At 40.4% G+C, this 16,980-nt stretch overlaps 1 pseudogene; it reads left to right on the plus strand.

The window, feature by feature from the left end:
- The first annotated feature begins 14,222 nt into the window (after positions 1-14,222).
- LOC111173488 (transcription factor Spi-C pseudogene) lies at positions 14,223-16,189 on the plus strand (annotated as a pseudogene).
- Positions 16,190-16,980: the final 791 nt, after the last annotated feature.

Genomic DNA, 16,980 nt, shown 5'->3' on the forward strand with positions numbered 1-16,980 from the left:
TTCAGAGTTGTCTCTTAAACATCATCCCACTTGGCGGTTTGTTAAAGGAGTCCAGCACCTGGGTAATTTCTTCTTAACCCTCTGGAGTAGGGCTAGGACCAAAGATGTGCTGTCTGTGAAGAGTTTGGACTTTTGTTTTACTTTTTGTCTTTTTGAGAGATAATGCTTTAAAATCATAAATTTAGCAAAACAAGCATTGGGCCAATGGGAAAACAATGTCCTCTCCAGCTTCCCTACTCTAGCTGTGTGAGATCATGTGAGTTATTTAACCTCTCTGAATCTTCATCACCTGTTCTATTTTTAAATGGACATATGAAAAGAAAAATTTTAAAAGAGGATTGGTACCCAGAATTGGCACAGACAGACTGATAAATGATAGGCACTCTCCTGTTTTGTTGATGTGAGCTTCCACTGGTGCAGCTTTTATGGAGGATAGCTTGACAGCGTGTATCAAAATGTTTGTTCTGCTACCCTTTGGCCGTGAAATTTCCCCTTCCTAGAATTTTTCCTGAGAAGATAATTGAATATGTGTAAAACCAAATGTCTTCATAAAGATATTCAATGCAACCTTACTGAAAATTATGAAAAAAGTTGGAAACAATCTAAGTGTTTGTCAATATAAGAATAGCTAACTGAGGGACATCCCTGGCATTCCAGTGGTTAAGACATCATTCACCTTCCAATGCAGGGTGAGGGTTCGATCCCTGGTCGTAGAACTAAGTTCCCACATGCCTTGTGGCCAAAAAACCAAAACACAAAACAAGCAATATTGTAGCAAATTCAATAAAGACTTAAAAAAAAGGTCCACATCAAAAAACAGTCTTAAAAAACAATAGCTAACTGAATTATATATAAAAACTGTAAACATCATGAAATACTATGTGGTCATTAAAAGTGATAATGTACAGGTATATTGATTGGCATGGACAGTTAATCATAGCATATTAACAAGTAAAAAAACAGTATCACAGAATGGGCGTGCTCCATCCTAAATAAATGCCCCAACAACCAGTCCTTTTTTATAGGCAGAACCCACAAATTATCTCTGTCCCCTAATCTTTCTCATCTTCCATATCTAATCCATCATGAAGCCTTTTAACTCCGAATGTCTTTCAAACCGTCCACTTCCCTCCAGCTCCACCATCCCCACATCTAAGGTTGGTGTTCAGTTAATGCTTGTGAAGTGAATGCTGGGTATGGTCCCATTTGTGACATGGCACATCTATTACACGTGTGTGTGAAGAAACAGGTGCCTGGAGGGGTGTTCACCAGACTGCTGGCTGTGGTTTCCTGTTAGGTGGTGGAATTCAGCATTATTTTTACCTTTTCGTTTGAATTTTCCTGTGTTGTTTGAAAAATTAAAAAATAATAATGTATAACGTACTGCCTTAGCCAACCCCCCAAAAAACTATTACGAAATAGGAACAATAACCATTAGCTTACCATTCTCTCTGGATAAGCATAATGTTCAAATATAGTAGTACATGTGAAAGTTTTTATAATATGAAAACAAAGTTACTAATATGGTTACTGTGAGCCATCATAATGATAATAATAATTTTTTTAAAACCGCAGATGTTAAAATTTCTTGAATACCTGTGCCTAGTGTTTTAGGCATATTAACTCATTAAGCCTGTGATACTATTAATGTTCCCATTTTAGAGGTGAGGAAACTGAGGCCGAGCCAGATTAAATAATTAACCCTGGCAGACCCAGCTGGGAGAGTAGAGCCAGGATTTGAACCAGACACAGTTAAGCCCCAGGGTCTGAGTACTAACCACTGTGCCATAATCATAACACATTGAAGACGCAGCAGAGGTAGAACTTATCTCCAGTGTATCAGACTCTCCCCACTGTGAAGCCCTTCAAGGGAGGTTCATACACTTTACCACCTCTGTTAATTTAGAAAGACTTTCAGGCACTGCTGAACGATTTGGGGAGTAAGGCCAAGCCACGTGACCACTGCTGGACGTAGTTTCATAGATTACACATTTAAGTATTAGAGGCAGATGACTTGGGGAAGAAAGGAGAAACTAATATTTGGGGCATGTTAGTTTTTATCCGCAGGGTACTATGTAGATACCATTGTGTTGAATCTTCACAACACGGCAGAAGGTGTTATTATTTTCGGTTTGCAATCACTGATAAGGTAACTGAGATGTGGATTTATGACGTAATTTGCCCAGGTCTTCACAGGTATTAAGTTGGAGAGGAGGAGGCCCGTCAAGACTCCCAGTTTCACTCTGTCCACCTCTGTTATTCTCCACTTGGGAAGCTATCACCCAGGGGCTGTGTGTCTTAGCAAAGTTATTAAGAGGAAAGACTTTGAGAAGATCAATATTTGGGGGCTTGAAACCTGATCCTTGAGTTTACTAGTTGTGTAGATTGAGGCAGGTTAGCATCACGAGCCTCAGTTTTCTCATCCTCAAAGTGGGAATAATAAAAATATCCCTGCTTCTCAAGGAGAGAATATTAGTTACTCTGTGTCTTCAGTTACTCTTGCAAAAGCGTGTATAAGCCCATACAAAGGATTACAAAGATGTCAATAAGGCTGAGCTTTTAAGAACCCCAGACTGGACATTTCTCGAAACTTGACCACCTATTTTATACCTAATTTCCGAAGTTATCATAAGTGCAGGCTTATTATAATACGTTCTCTCTATGTGAAATTTCTTTTCTATCTTAGTTGGTCTCTTCCTTGTCTTCTCGATAAAGCACACACACTGTGGTGTCTAGGCCTTGGCTCCTGGGTGCCTCCTGGCTGGGAAAGCCTTCCCCTCCCTCAGGAACTGAATCAGCTTCCATGTACAACCTCCCTAATCACTTAGGTCTGAAGCAGTGTCCTTCTGTTATCAATGTCCATAACACTGAACAGGCCATTTAATATAAATTCCCTTGGAGGTTATATATTTCGTTATGGATTTATGTGTTTTCTTTAAAAATAGCTTACTAAGTCATTGAGGCAAGAGCATGCTTTTTCATCCCCAGAGAGGATAGCACAGGAGACACTCAGTACATAGTTGTTGATTGTTTTGATTTTAGAGAAAAAGGAAAAAGAATAGGATAAGATGGCAGCAACTTCATAGAATTATCTCAAGTCCAATAAAAAAGTAAAATGGTTTCCTGACATTGGTTGCAATACATGAAACTTTCCTTCCCCAGATCTCAGGGTCCCAATCTGGAAAATGGAGTTTGGCCATATCTTTTGTCTACCAGGTTTGACATAAAAAAACCTGATGAATGGTTGTAAGCTCTTTGGAAACATAAAATGGAAGGGGAATACTAAGTAAAAGGACTGATCGATACAGAGTTCAGCTTTGAAATTCTTTCATCTGCTAAAGCTGGTTTTCTTGGCAGTACCAGCAAGATCTGGAATTTTTTTTAAAAAATCATTCTTATAAATGTATTGATTGAATGTATTAAGATGCTTTATTACCATATCCATTTTCTTATAAGAAGGCATCCGTATATGTCAAATATAAGCCTCAAAAGACAATCAAATAAATGAAAATAATGCAAAGCAACTGAGGTTACACAGCATTACAGACTGCATTTTGTTCGTTTTATGCACATGAAAGAAAAGAACAAAGGGGTTGAAAGCCTTCTAGAATAATAAATGCCACATTCAGTGGAGAAGACACATTTTAATTTGCAAACATCTCCCACTGAGAGTGTGGCAGAATGAAAAAGAACCCTGTCCTGTAGGTACCTTAGTATCTCACTGCCTTTGAAGCTCTAAGGGGACTAGATCTTCAGTTTCCTCCCCTATGCAGGTAATAGAGAAAAGTGTGAATAAAGAAGTGTTCCATTCCCATATTTATTGCAAAGCATTCTCTATCCTGTTTCCTGATGTGCAAAAGCCAAGTTATAAATTTTTAGTGTACTTTTAAGATTCCACTGTTCGTCAACCTACTGTCAACATTTGCATCAACAAAGATGGGATATGAGGTGTTATCTTTGTCATCTTTTCAGCTATAAACTGGAATGGTGGCCAGAAAAAAAGAAAAAATGAGATTGGGGATTTCTTAGGAAGAGATGTAATAGCTAAGTACCTTATAGATATGAAAATGAAGTACCTTATATGAAATGGAGTACCTTATAGATAAGAGGCAAGACAACTGGTGAAGGAAAAAAAATTGTACCTAATAGGAGCTGCCCAGGATCCAGGTATCAAGGAGAAAAATGGCATATTCATAGCCCAGAGAGATTTCTAAGCATTAGAGATTGGGGTATATTATTTCTTGACATGTCTGGAGGCTCCCTGGATGGAAATCCTGGAACATATCTTAGAGAAAGCAAAAAGGCCTCAACAGAGAAGCTAAGAATCAGGCTGTCATTTGGACTAAAATAAAACCCATAGATATAAATGAAACAGCATGAAATAAAATAACTTCCCGGGTAAAAGGGCTATCAGTACACGATTCTGCAAGTCAAAAGAAGGTTTGGATCAGGAAGGCAAGTCTGGGGTTGAGGGAAGGGGAGGTAGGGTCAGGTATAGTGTAGAGTTGTATTGAAGTCAGGCCAGGGGAAGGCACTAGAGCCCCGTAAATGAGAGCCTAGGAAGCATGACTTCAAAGGAAAATGTGCGTGGTGGACAGGAGGACCCCGAGGATCAGAAACCTGAGTGTCAATACTTGCTGGGGAAGTGGGCAAGAAATGAAAAGGAGAGAGCCAGGTGAAGCAGCTGGAATCAGGAACCTGGGCAGGAAGACCTGGCAGCAGCCAGTATGAGCTGGAAAAGCAGGAGGATATTTGAAGCTAGACTTACTTCTCAGGCCCCAGACTTTAATATTCCTCCTGTGGGGACCAGCGCGTTTGGGTGACGTTCACAGAATTTCAGTGTTGGACAGGATTTCAGAGATCATCCGTGAAGTCCCCTCTATAGGCACCAAGCCTTCTGCAGTATTTCCATTGAGGGAGGGGAACACTTAAAGGAAGTAGGAAAGAGGGGAGAGAAATGGATACTTCTAACCCAATCTATAAATAAGACTCTAATTATTTGTAAGTCAGCCATTTATTTTGTATCCAGAGAACTCCACAGCTACATTCAAATAACCTTTTGCACCCTAACAATCTTAGTTGTTCATGTAGTGTTCAGACATTCCATCAGAGAGAAAAATTGCTTACTAAGTAGAAAGGAAATGCTATTTTTTCAAAGTCATGTTTTTTTTATATGGACATAGATCTTCCCTTCGGGTGTTGGTGATGGAGGCTTACAAGCTGTAGGGGACACTGGTGGCCCTGATATCTAAAGAAACCCCGATGGCTTTATCACATATTCCAAGTTTAACTTTTAATTTTAAAAATAAATGAATGGATAAAAGAAACATGTTTGAAAAAGACACAAAACCCTAGTTTTAGTCATGTGTGGGTACTCTATTTTAAGGATGTCTAATTCATACTCATAACTCAGATAATGTAGGGGGTGATCAATGAATATGAGATAATTTCCCATAAGATTCCTTTAAATAGTAAACTGCTTTGCTGCCTGTAATCCACACATCAATTTATGCAGAACTATTTCCGGTAATATAGTTCATCTCCAATTTATGAGAAAATACTATGTTTCAAAGCAGATTTTAAGTGAGTTTTTTGGAATCCAGAAGCAATTGTCCCAAAGAATGAATTTCAACCCAGTTAAGTCCACAGGTCAGCCCACAAAAAAAACACACTTTGCACTAATTAATCTGTGAGGCAAGTTTGCTTATCCACTTTTATTCCTCTTTTTTTTTTTTCCTGCCTCGCCGCGCATCTTGTGGGATCTTAGTTCCCCAACCAGTGATTGAACCCGGGCCACCGCAATTAAAGCACCAAGTCCTGGGCTTCCCTGGTGGCGCAGTGGTTGAGAGTCCTCCTGCCGATGCAGGGGACACGGGTTCATGCCCCGGTCCGGGAAGATCCCACATGCCGCGGAGCGGCTGGGCCCGTGAGCCATGGCCGCTGGGCCTGCGCGTCCGGAGCCTGTGCCCCGCAACGGGAGAGGCCACAACAGTGAGAGGCCCGCGTATCGCAAAAAAAAAAAAAAAAGCACCAAGTCCTAACCACTAGACTGCTAGGGAATTCCCACTTATCTACTTTTAGATCAAAAGAACTTTTAAGCAGGTAAAAAGCTATGACCACCCCATCTAAATAAATTCACCTGCTATGCACTTGCACACAAAAATTGATGTACAATTTGAAGAGGTAAAAGAACCCATTCAAATTTGCCCAAAGGTAGAGAATAATCATATTCAATAATTCTTTAGGAAAAGGTATATGTATTTTGGTTTCAGGTACTTACTAGGAGAAGGGGATTCTCCATCCCCCGTGTGGCTAAATGTGAGAGCCAGGGGTTTCCCAAAATCTAAAAGTTCAGTAGAATCTATGGTGTGGCAGAAGTGCTTTTTGTACGTTCTTAGTTCCAAGGAGGACCAGCATGCTTTCTAATCAAATGCCTCAACAGATTGCTTTTTTCCCCCCCCTCAACTTTTTATTTTACTTATTTTATTTTTTTAACATCTTTATTGGAGTATAATTGCTTTACGATGGTGTGTTAGTTTCTGCTTTATAACAAAGTGAATCAACTATACATATATCCCCATATCTTCTCCCTCTTGCGTCTCCCTCCCACCCTCCCTATCCCACCCTTCTAGGTGGTCACAAAGCACCGAGCTGATCTCCCTGTGCTATGCAGCTGCTTCCCACTAGCTATCTATTTTACATTTGGTAGTGTGTATATGTCAGTGCCACTTTCTCACTTTGTCCCAGCTTACCCTTCCCCCTGCCCGTATCCTCAAGTCCATTCTCTACGTCTGCATCTTTATTCCTGTCTTGCCACTAGGTTCTTCTGACCATTTATTTTCTTTTTTTTTTTTTAGATTCCATATATATGTGTTAGCATACGGTATTTGTTTTTCTCTTTCTGACTTACTTCACTCTGTATGACAGACTCTAGGTCCATCCACCTCACTACAAATAACTCAGTTTCGTTCCTTTTTGGCTTATGGCTGAGTAATATTCCATTGTATATATGTGCCACATCTTTATCCATTCATCTGTTGATGGACACTTAGGTTGCTTCCATGTCCTTGCTATTGTAAATAGAGCTGCAATGAACATTTTGGTACATGACTCTTTTTGAATTATGGTTTTCTCAGGGTATATGTCCAGTAGTGAGATTGCTGGGTGGTATGGGATTTCTATTTGTAGTTTTTTAAGGAACCTCCATACTGTTCTCCATAGTGGCTGTATCAATTTACATTCCCACCAACAGTGCAAGAGTGTTCCCTTTTCTCCACACCCTCTCCAGCATGTATTGTTTGTAGAGTTTTTGATGATGGCCATTCTGACTGCTGTGAGATGATATCTCATTGTAGTTTTGATTTGCATTTCTCTAATGATTAATGATGTTGAGCATTCTTTCATGTGTCTGTTGGCAATCTTCTTTGGAGAAATGTCTGTTTAGGTCTTCTGCCCATTTTTGGATTGGTTTTTTTGTTTTTTTGATATTGAGCTGCATGAGTTGTTTGTATGTTTTGGAGATTAATCCTTTGTCAGTTGCTTCATTTGCAAATATTTTCTCCCACTCTGAGGGTTGTCTTTTCATCTTGTTTATGGTTTCCTTTGCTGTGCAAAAGCTTTGAAGTTTCATTAGGTCCCATTTATTTTTGTTTTTATTTCCATTTCTCTAGGAGGTGGGTCAAAAAGGATCTTGCTGTGATTTATGCCATAGAGTGTTCTGCATATGTTTTCCTCTAAGAGTTTGATGGTATCTGGCCTTACATTTAGGTCTTTAATCCATTTTGAGTTTATTTTTGTGTACGGTGTTAGGTAGTGTTCTAATTTCATACTTTTACATGTAGCTGTCCAGTTTTCCCAGCACCACTTATTGAAGAGGCTGTCTTTTCTCCACTGTATATTCTTGCTTCCTTTATCAAAGATAAGGTGACCATATGTGCGTGGGTTTATCTCTGGGCTTTGTATCCTGTTCCATTGATCTATATTTCTGTTTCTGTGCCAGTACCATACTGTCTTGATTACTGTAGCTTTGTAGTATAGTCTGAAGTCAGGGAGCCTGATTCCTCCAGCTCCGTTTTTCTTTCTCAAGATTGCTTTGGCTATTCAGGGTCTTTTGTGTTTCCATACAAATTGTGAAATTTTTTGTTCTAGGTCTGTGAAAAACGCCACTGGTAGTTTGATAGGGATTGCATTGAATCTGTAGATTGCTTTGGGTAATAGAGTCATTTTCACAATGTTGATTCTACCAATCCGAGAACATGGTATATCTCTCCATCTGTTTGTATCATCTTTAAGTTCTTTCATCAGTGTCTTCAGCTGATTGCTTTTAAACTAGTTTTTCCCTTCATTGTCCACCAGGAAAGAACTTTCTACCCTTCAGAATAAATGAATAAATCTGTTAGCAACAGTGAGAAACCAGTGAAGTATGAAGCAGTCTCTGGTACTTTCTGTTTTGTCTTTTCTTAGATTCCGTGGTAAAAGGGAGAAAGTTCAGAGAAATTCCAACACTGAGTACATGAAGCTTTAAAGTAAGACTTAAGTGAGGCTGGGCATTTAAGGGATTTCTTCCAAGTGGGTCAGAGGTCTAGGTAGAAGTGATGTGTGAGGTTTAGAAGGAAAGGGACACGAAGTGGGTGGGGTTGGGGGACATTGCCGGGACAAGCCAGCTCTGGAAGCAGAGGAAGAAGAAACAACCCGAGGGTGACTATATCCTTTATGTTTTCCCTCTCCCCTCACTACTGACAGCCTTCCCTTCACGATCTGCCATAGACTGACTCTTTGATAAAGAAAAGGATGACGAAATCTAGAAAAGAAGGAGAGAAAGAAAAGAAGTAGATACCAGGTTGTACTGTTGAGGAAGAGAGTGAGAGAAATACAAATTCTTGCCTCCGTGGTCTACCAGCTGCCGTTACTACTCGTAATTTTAGGTGTGCAGAGAAAGTATTTGTTGGGTATTTGTAGCCAAGCAGCAACTCTCTGACATTCTCTCATCAATAGCAAAATATTGCATACCGCTTGTTTTGTAAATCAAGAAACCCAGTGAAAATCTCTAAAAGAATCTTCCTTGCATCTGAATTCACATACATTTCTGACTTCTCAGAGAGCCTTAAGGTTGGAAAGCTTCAGAATCCACGGGTACACTAAGGAAGAAAGTGATAGTAGTATTCCTCAGCGGATATGAAAAAATATCTAAGAGAACACCAGAACCAGAAGATCATGGGTGGTCTGAAGACTAGGATGGGAGAACATAGTAACCGTTTAGTTCTAGGGATCAAACAGCCACCCTGGCTGCAGAGCTTCCTTCCAAGGCAGCATGATATACATGATGTGCTTCAATCCAGGTGTTGGGGCCAAGTCCTACTAAACACGTGCTTTTGTGCAAACAGCAAGCATGTTCTTTGGTGAAGCTTTGTTCACCTGAAATACTTCTCTCATTCTCTGTTGGCTGCTTCATCTTTTGGATGAGGAGAATGGACGTGTGCGTAATTTAGACTGCTCAGTCAGCAAACAGTGGAAGAATCGAGACTTCCGAGTGGGTCAGCTAGCTCGGAACCAAAGCCCTATCTCTAGACCGTACCGAGGAAAGTCAGCGCAATTTTGTCACCTTCTCTCTCTCCTTCCCTCCTCTTCCTCCACTTCGATGTTCCCCTATCCCTCCTTCTCCCTTCCTTGCCGTCCCATTTCTCCCTCCAGTGGTAGATTAGTAATACCTGGGGGTATTCATAATCTTCCTGCTTTCCTCCTTCCCCACCGTGTTGACTTCTGTCCTCGCTCCCTCCCTCCCTCTCTCTTCCTTCCCTCCTTCCTTCCTTCCTCTCTTTGCAAGGTCTTCTTACCAGTTTCCACCCATTTTCTTATGTAAAGCACTTTTGAATTCTAGCCATCTGTGAATACAAGGCAGTGAAAAATATTGAAGTCACATCAAATTCCACTTGCTCTGCCAGTTAAAAATACAGATGCTTCCTGTTTTATGCTTTCCTCTCACTTTCTCTGGAGTTTAAACATGAAAATATGTTCAATGATAAAAACCAGCACATATTCCCTTTCACCAGGAAACATATTGCAAACAATGAAAGGTAGAGTTATTTTCCCAAGTCCAGCGGGGTATTAAGATGTTGGAAGAATCATACATAGAACCATAATTTCATAGAAGAAGAACATAATTATTCACAACGATCGCATTTTATAGGTGAAGAAATTGAGATCACAGGGAGTTGTTGTAATTGTTCTCATATGTGGTCCTCATGGACTTGCCAAAGTTCACATCCGCCTACGTTTTCACCTAGCATAGCTGGGCCTCAATTGCTCCATGATGCGTTTTTGCTATCCACCACTTTCAAATAGGATTCTTTCGCTACTGGGAGAGGCCAAATCCTTGAGCAATGAAGCGTTAGCTTGAAACTCAGTTTATGTGCTGGAGTGAAAAAAGCAGTGCAGGACTGAGTGACTGTCAGGACAACTGGGTTCTAGTTACACCTCTGTTGCTACCTATCAAACCTTGACAAAAATTTGTACTCTTGGCCCACGAAGGGGCTAGGTCAAATGATCTCTAAATTTCCTTCCAGCTCTTTGAAACTTGATTATTTTTTTCTCCCTTTACTTTTCTGCTGACCCAAGAGTGTATGACATTGACCACATTATTAACTGCTGTAAATCTCCATTTTTCCAAGTGCAAAGGGAGGGGAACACATTCCCATATTTTCCTAGCTTATACCTACTATATGATCTTGAATTAAATGGACTGTTTTTAGAAATCACATTAAGTCTTTTATATCTATAGGTATTCTAGCTTTAGCGACTTATTAAATAAGACAGTGGTCATACCGCTGGGCAGTATCCTTCACTGTAAAAACACTGTATTGACCACGATTCTCACCCCTCTTGGCTTCTACCACATCTTCTTATATAAGCTGTTATAACCCTTGTAGTACTATGGTATAGCACATTGTATGTCACTGTGTTCTCCCCCTCCTGTCATACCTGGTCTTGTCCTAGCATTTCCTATCTCAGTGACTAGCTTCTCACCCATTTTAGATAGATACTTTCTCACTGTATATTTCTTACTTCCTTATATCCAAATGATTCACCAAGGCCTTATTGATCTTATCTCCCCCATGTCGTTCAAATTCATCCACTTCTCCTTCTTTCTCCCACTATGTCCTGGTCCACTGCCCAAACCCCCCAATGGCTTTTCACTACTACTTTTTTTATAATATTCAATTGCACATGTTTTTATTGGAAAGAATTCAGGTTTTTCATTTCATCACTAGACTGCTGTACAGAAAAAAAAATTTGTTGAGTGAAGAGTTTATAACTGTGTTATAAAGTTATATATGCATGAGCTATGTTTTTTTCCTCTATTTTTAAAAAATGTAGTTGATTTACAAAGTTGTGTTCATTTCAGGTGTTCAGCAAAGTGATTCATTTATATATATATATAACATAATGCTATAACGTATATATATTTCAGGCTTTTCCATTATAGGTTATTACAGGATATTGAATATAGTTCCCTGTGCTATACAGGAAGTCCTTGTTGTTTATCTACTTTATATATAGTAGTGTGTATCTGTTAATCCCAAACGTCACTACTCTTGATATGAAGATCGGGATCCTTACCAGAACTTCCCCGGCAGGCAGTTCCTGGCCCTTGCCTCTGTTCCCAGTCTCCTACTGTATCCACCTAACCCACTGTTGCCTCCTTAGGTCCCCTTCCTTGCCATCCTCTCTTTGGAGACAGGCTCTGCTGTTCCCTGTGGTTATAAAGTGCCCCCTAGCAGTCATCTAGTTAACTCTTACTCGTCTGGATTCACATTAATGACCGTGTCCTCAGGGAAGCCTTCTCTCACTTCCCTAAGTCAGTTCCCTCTGTTATCTGTCCTCATGGCTCTCCATAGCCTTGTTTTTCTTGCAGTCATCATAGTTGCAGTTTTACACTTGCTCCTGTGATGCTTTTAAAATTGTTTTTGGATACCTTCTCCCTCATTAGGTTGCAAGTTCCATGACGCCAGGTCTGTCTTCCTGTCACCATTGGAACTGCAGTGCCTAGCACAGTTTTTGGGGCATAACAGGTACACACTAAAATGTTGTTGGACAAATGAGTAAATTCATGAATGGAAAGAAAGAATAGAAGCTCCTGAGATCAAGGGCTCTATCCTCACTTCTTCACATTCAGGGTTGGAACCAACTCTAGGAGGCCATTAATAAATTAGTGTTCAAAGAATAAAGCGGATGAACATTGAAGCACCCACTGGGCTGGGAAGTTCAGAAGTTTTGTTTAAAGTGCTAAGATATGGAGTTACTCATGTTTTAAAGGAGCAACACTGTTAAATATAAAATAACTGTTCATCAATATAGCCTCTAACCAAGCCTCAATATACTGCAAAATGAAGTATTTCAGATGTCAAGTTCGAACTCCCTTTCCTTATGTGTATAAAGAGAAATACCAAGACAAGCTTTAAGTGCTATAAATTCAAACAAGAGGGAAATCAGTAAAAACTGGAGTTACCAGGAAAAGCTCCCAAGAGGCTATGCTTGAACTGTGCTTTGAAAGTTAATTATAGTTTGAACAGGGGAGTGTGTGTGGCTTGTTTCTTTTCTGTCTTTTTTATCTTTTTCAAAGTTTTCTCATTTATTTATTTATTTATTTGGCTCTGTCAGGGCTTAGCTGCGTCATGCAGCATCTTCGTTGAGGCATGCGGGATCTTTCGTTGCGGCATGCGGGCTTCTCTCTAGTTGTGGTGTGCAGGGTTTTCCTTCTCTAGTTGTTGGAGCCTTGGCACAGGCTCCAGGGCGCGTGGGCTCTGTAGTTTGCAGCACACGACTCTCTCGTTGAGGTGCACGAGCTTAGTAATTGTGGCACACGGGCTTCGTTGCCCCGCGGCATGTGGGATCTTAGTTCCCCAACCAGGGATGGAACCTGCGTCCCCTGCATTGGAAGGAGGATTCTTTACCACTGGGAAGCCCCTGGCTTGTTTCTTGAAGATCTGTCTACATGATGACTGATCCCCATTTACTGTTTCTCATACACTGTCTGCCTGGCTCCCCCAAACTCTGTGTCCTGGGATGTCAGACTCCTGGGATGTCTGGGATGTCAACAGACTCCCTTGCCCTCTGTCTTCAAGTTGGGTTTCCCCAAAGGGAGGCACGGGCCGGAGGTTGTAGGGTGGAAGGAGAGAATCCTAGGCATTCATTTCCCCATGAATGCTCCTTACCTGGTCATGGTTGGCAGTAACTAATTCCTCTTCTGAAGGCCACAGCTCCTGTTGCATGCCCCCTTCTAACTTACAGCTACAGTTTCAGTGGGTTACCCCTTCAGACCTCGGGGATGATAATGGCTTTCTGATGCTCTGATCCCCAGCATACACTTAGACTCTGTATTTATTCATCGTGGGGATGTCATATGTTTCCTGCCAAAAATGAGCGAGTGGGATTAAAAAAACATTGGTAAAGAAACTGTCAGCCTGTCAATGGGAATTCTTCTCCAACAAAATATAGTTGTATTTTTCTCCTCTTGTTTGTTCAGTTCAGATGATACATATGCTTTACCTCAAAACAGATCACCAAGCAGGCATCACTGGAAACTGATTTTCACAAGCTGACCAGCAGAATGAAACGTGTGTCCCTAAGTAAAACAGAATAAGATGGGCCAATAGACGATAGAACACGTGCTCCCCCCTCCCCTTTCCCCACCACATACACTTACTGCACTGAGTGGATCTTCAGAGAAGATAAGCCAGTAAGAGAGAAACCCCCATCTCTGCCCCCCTCCCTAGGTATCTACATAGAAACACTCCAGTTATTCCTAACATCATGGACTCAGGAAAGAGGAAACGTGAGAGGCCATCCCTGCTGGAATGGTTGGGAGCTAAGGGTGTGGGTAGGAAGAGAGCACAATTAAAGTACTGAGGTTTGAGCCCAGAAGAAAGCTGCTCTGTCACATCCATCCTGACTGTGAAATCCATCCATCCAAGACATACCACCCCAGATAGACACTCACTCCTCCTGCAAAGGAGATGGGCAGGGGTCAGTGGTGCTTACCCATGGTCCAGAGGGAGCTGTTGTCACTTCATCTGCCATCATTCACACCTATTGAGAGGAGAACAATGGCCAATACACAGAAGCCTTCCTTGGGACCAACTTTTGAGTTGTATAAGCAGTAACAGCAGCATTGATCTTCGCTTATCAGCATTTTCCATCAGTAGCAGCAAAACGAGTAGCTTAGCCAGCATAGTGTAGAACTATAAACTTTAACTTCTGAACTACGTCGATTGGTTAAAAAAAATTCAGCCTGTACGTGGCAATTGGGAATAGAATGATTTCCTCTAAAATTATTCCAAGTATTTTTAAAATAAATACTTGGTTGATGAAAAATATAGAATATGTGTGATAGGATAACTGAATACATTACATAATGTCCTTTGCCAAAAAAAAACCTTACATTATTACAATGGTTAGGAGGGAAATTAACCTGAGTAATCTTAATATAATAGTGCTAATAATCATAATGGAATGAATCACCCTGTATTGCAATTATGATTCAGTAATATATATTTTTGGAGATCAACTCTTTCATGATGTGTTGGAATGGAATGCAGTAACAGGAGAGCAGTGATTTCGGCTAACACCTTAAATATTCTGAAAAAAGCTAGCACAGCAGAAGAATCCATTTTCTCCACTGAATTATTAAATGCCCAAAGAAGTGTCATGGGGCAGATAAAGAAGTATATGAGTCTGGAAATGTTAGATTGGCCTCTGATGGACAGAATTGTCAATTTGTTAATGAAGCATGGCTTGTGTTGAACAAGACAAGCTGGGTCAAGCATTTGAAGATGCTTTTGAAGTACTGAGGCAACATTCAACTGGTGATCTTCAGTACTCCTCAGATTACAAACATTACCTGGCTTTCATTAACCACTGTTCTCATGTCAGAGGAAATTCCAGCAGCTATGGTGTGCTGCCCACAGAGGAACTGGTCTACAATTGGAGAACAGTAATATATTTATATAGAACAGTGCCGCGGACCTCTGTTTTGAAGGAAATATTCATCAGTCTCTGCAGAACATCCCTGAAAACCAGCTGGTGCAACCTACTCGTCTCCAGCAAAAGGGAGGAAAAGGCAGGAAGAAGCTCCGACTGTTTCAATACCTTCATGAATCCCTGTGTAATCCCGAGATGGCATCTTGTATTCAGTGGATAGATCAAACCAAAGACATCTTTCGGTTTGTATCAAAAAACAAAGAAAAACTTGCCCAACTTTGGGGGAGAAGAAAAGGCAACAGGAAGACCATGACTTACCAGAAAATGGCCAGAGCACTGAGGAATTATGGAAGAACTGGGGAAGTCATCAAAATCCGGTGAAAGTTAACTTACCAGTTCAGTGAGGCCATTCTCCAAAGACTGTCTCCATCTTATTTCTTGGAAGAAGAGAGCTTCTACTCACAGTATGTTCAACCTGATCAAGGATATCTCAGTTTAAATAACTGGAATGCAAATTATAATTATACATACGCCAATTACCATGATCTAAGTCACCCTGATTGCTAAATATACTCTTATACATCAAAATTTTCTGGCATCAGAAATCCCTACAAGTTTTAGGATTTTTCTCTGAAAGCAAATACTGAAAAACAAAACAAAAACCCCAAACTTCAGGGCTTCCCTGGTGGCGCAGTGGTTGGGAGTCCGCCTGCCGATGCGGGGGACGCGCGTTCGTGCCCCAGTCCGGGAGGATCCCACATGCCGCGGAGCGGCTGGGCCCGTGAGCCATGGCCGCTGAGCCTGCGCGTCCAGAGCCTGTGCTCCGCAATGGGAGAGGCCACAACAGTGAGAGGCGCATGCAAAAAAAAAAACAAAACCCAAACTTCTTTATTGCTATCTTTTATGAAGTAGCATATAATCTATACTAACTTGGTGAAAAATTTTGCCAGTGAACAACTTTAAAATGATCAAGTCCCATTTGAAAATATAGACTAAATGTCCTTTCTTTTACTATTGTCTATGTAATACTTCCTTCTAGATTAATAATGCTAGTGGAGATACTTGGATGTACATATTGATTTAAACATTATTTTCCTGTCATACACTCAGCCAAAAAAGTAATCCCTCTAACATGTATCCAACAGCTTTAGCAACAAAACAAAAAGGATTGCCTATGATAGTGTTCCTGCTAAATTACATTCATGGCTTTAAAAATTTCAGTGACTAAAACTAGAACTACCATATATGGGTATACATCCTAAGAAAATGAGAACACGAATTGGAAAAGATATATGCACCCCAATGTTCACAGCTGCATTTTTTTTTTTTTTTTTTTGGCCACACTGCACAGCTTGTGGGATGTCAGTTCCCCAACCAGGGATTGAACCCAGGCCTCTGCAGTGAAAGCGCAGAATCCTTACCACTAGACTACCAGGGAACTCCCATAGCAGCATTATTTATAATAGCCAAGATATGGAAGCAACCTAAGTGTCCATTAACAGATGAATGGATAAAGAAGATGTGGTAAATATACACAAAGGAGTACTACACAGCCATAAAAAAGAGTGAAATTTTGTCATTTGCAACAACATGGATGGACCTGGAGGGTATTATGCTTAGTGAAATAAGTCAGGGAGAGAAAGACAAACACTGTATGTTATCATTTATATGTGGAATCTAAAAATTGAAACAAATGAATATAACAAAATAGAAACAGACTTAAAGATATAGAGAACAAATTAGCTACCAGTGGGGGGAAGGAAGGAGGGAGGGGGCAAGATAGGGGTGGAGGATTAAAAGGTACAGACTACTATGTATAAAATAAATAAGACACAAGGGTGTAATGTACAGCACGGGGAATATAGCCAATATTTTATAATAGCTTTGAATAGAGCATAATCTAGAAAAATACTGAATCACTATGTAGTACACCTAAAACTAATATAATACTGTACATCTGAAGCTGATATTGTAAATCAACTATATTTCTATAAAATAAATAAA

Source organism: Delphinapterus leucas, chromosome 21, assembly GCF_059928025.1.
Source record: "Delphinapterus leucas isolate spDelLeu-1000000601 "Yukka" chromosome 21, BTC_Dleu_Yukka2, whole genome shotgun sequence".
NCBI classification, from domain to species: Eukaryota; Metazoa; Chordata; class Mammalia; order Artiodactyla; family Monodontidae; genus Delphinapterus; species Delphinapterus leucas.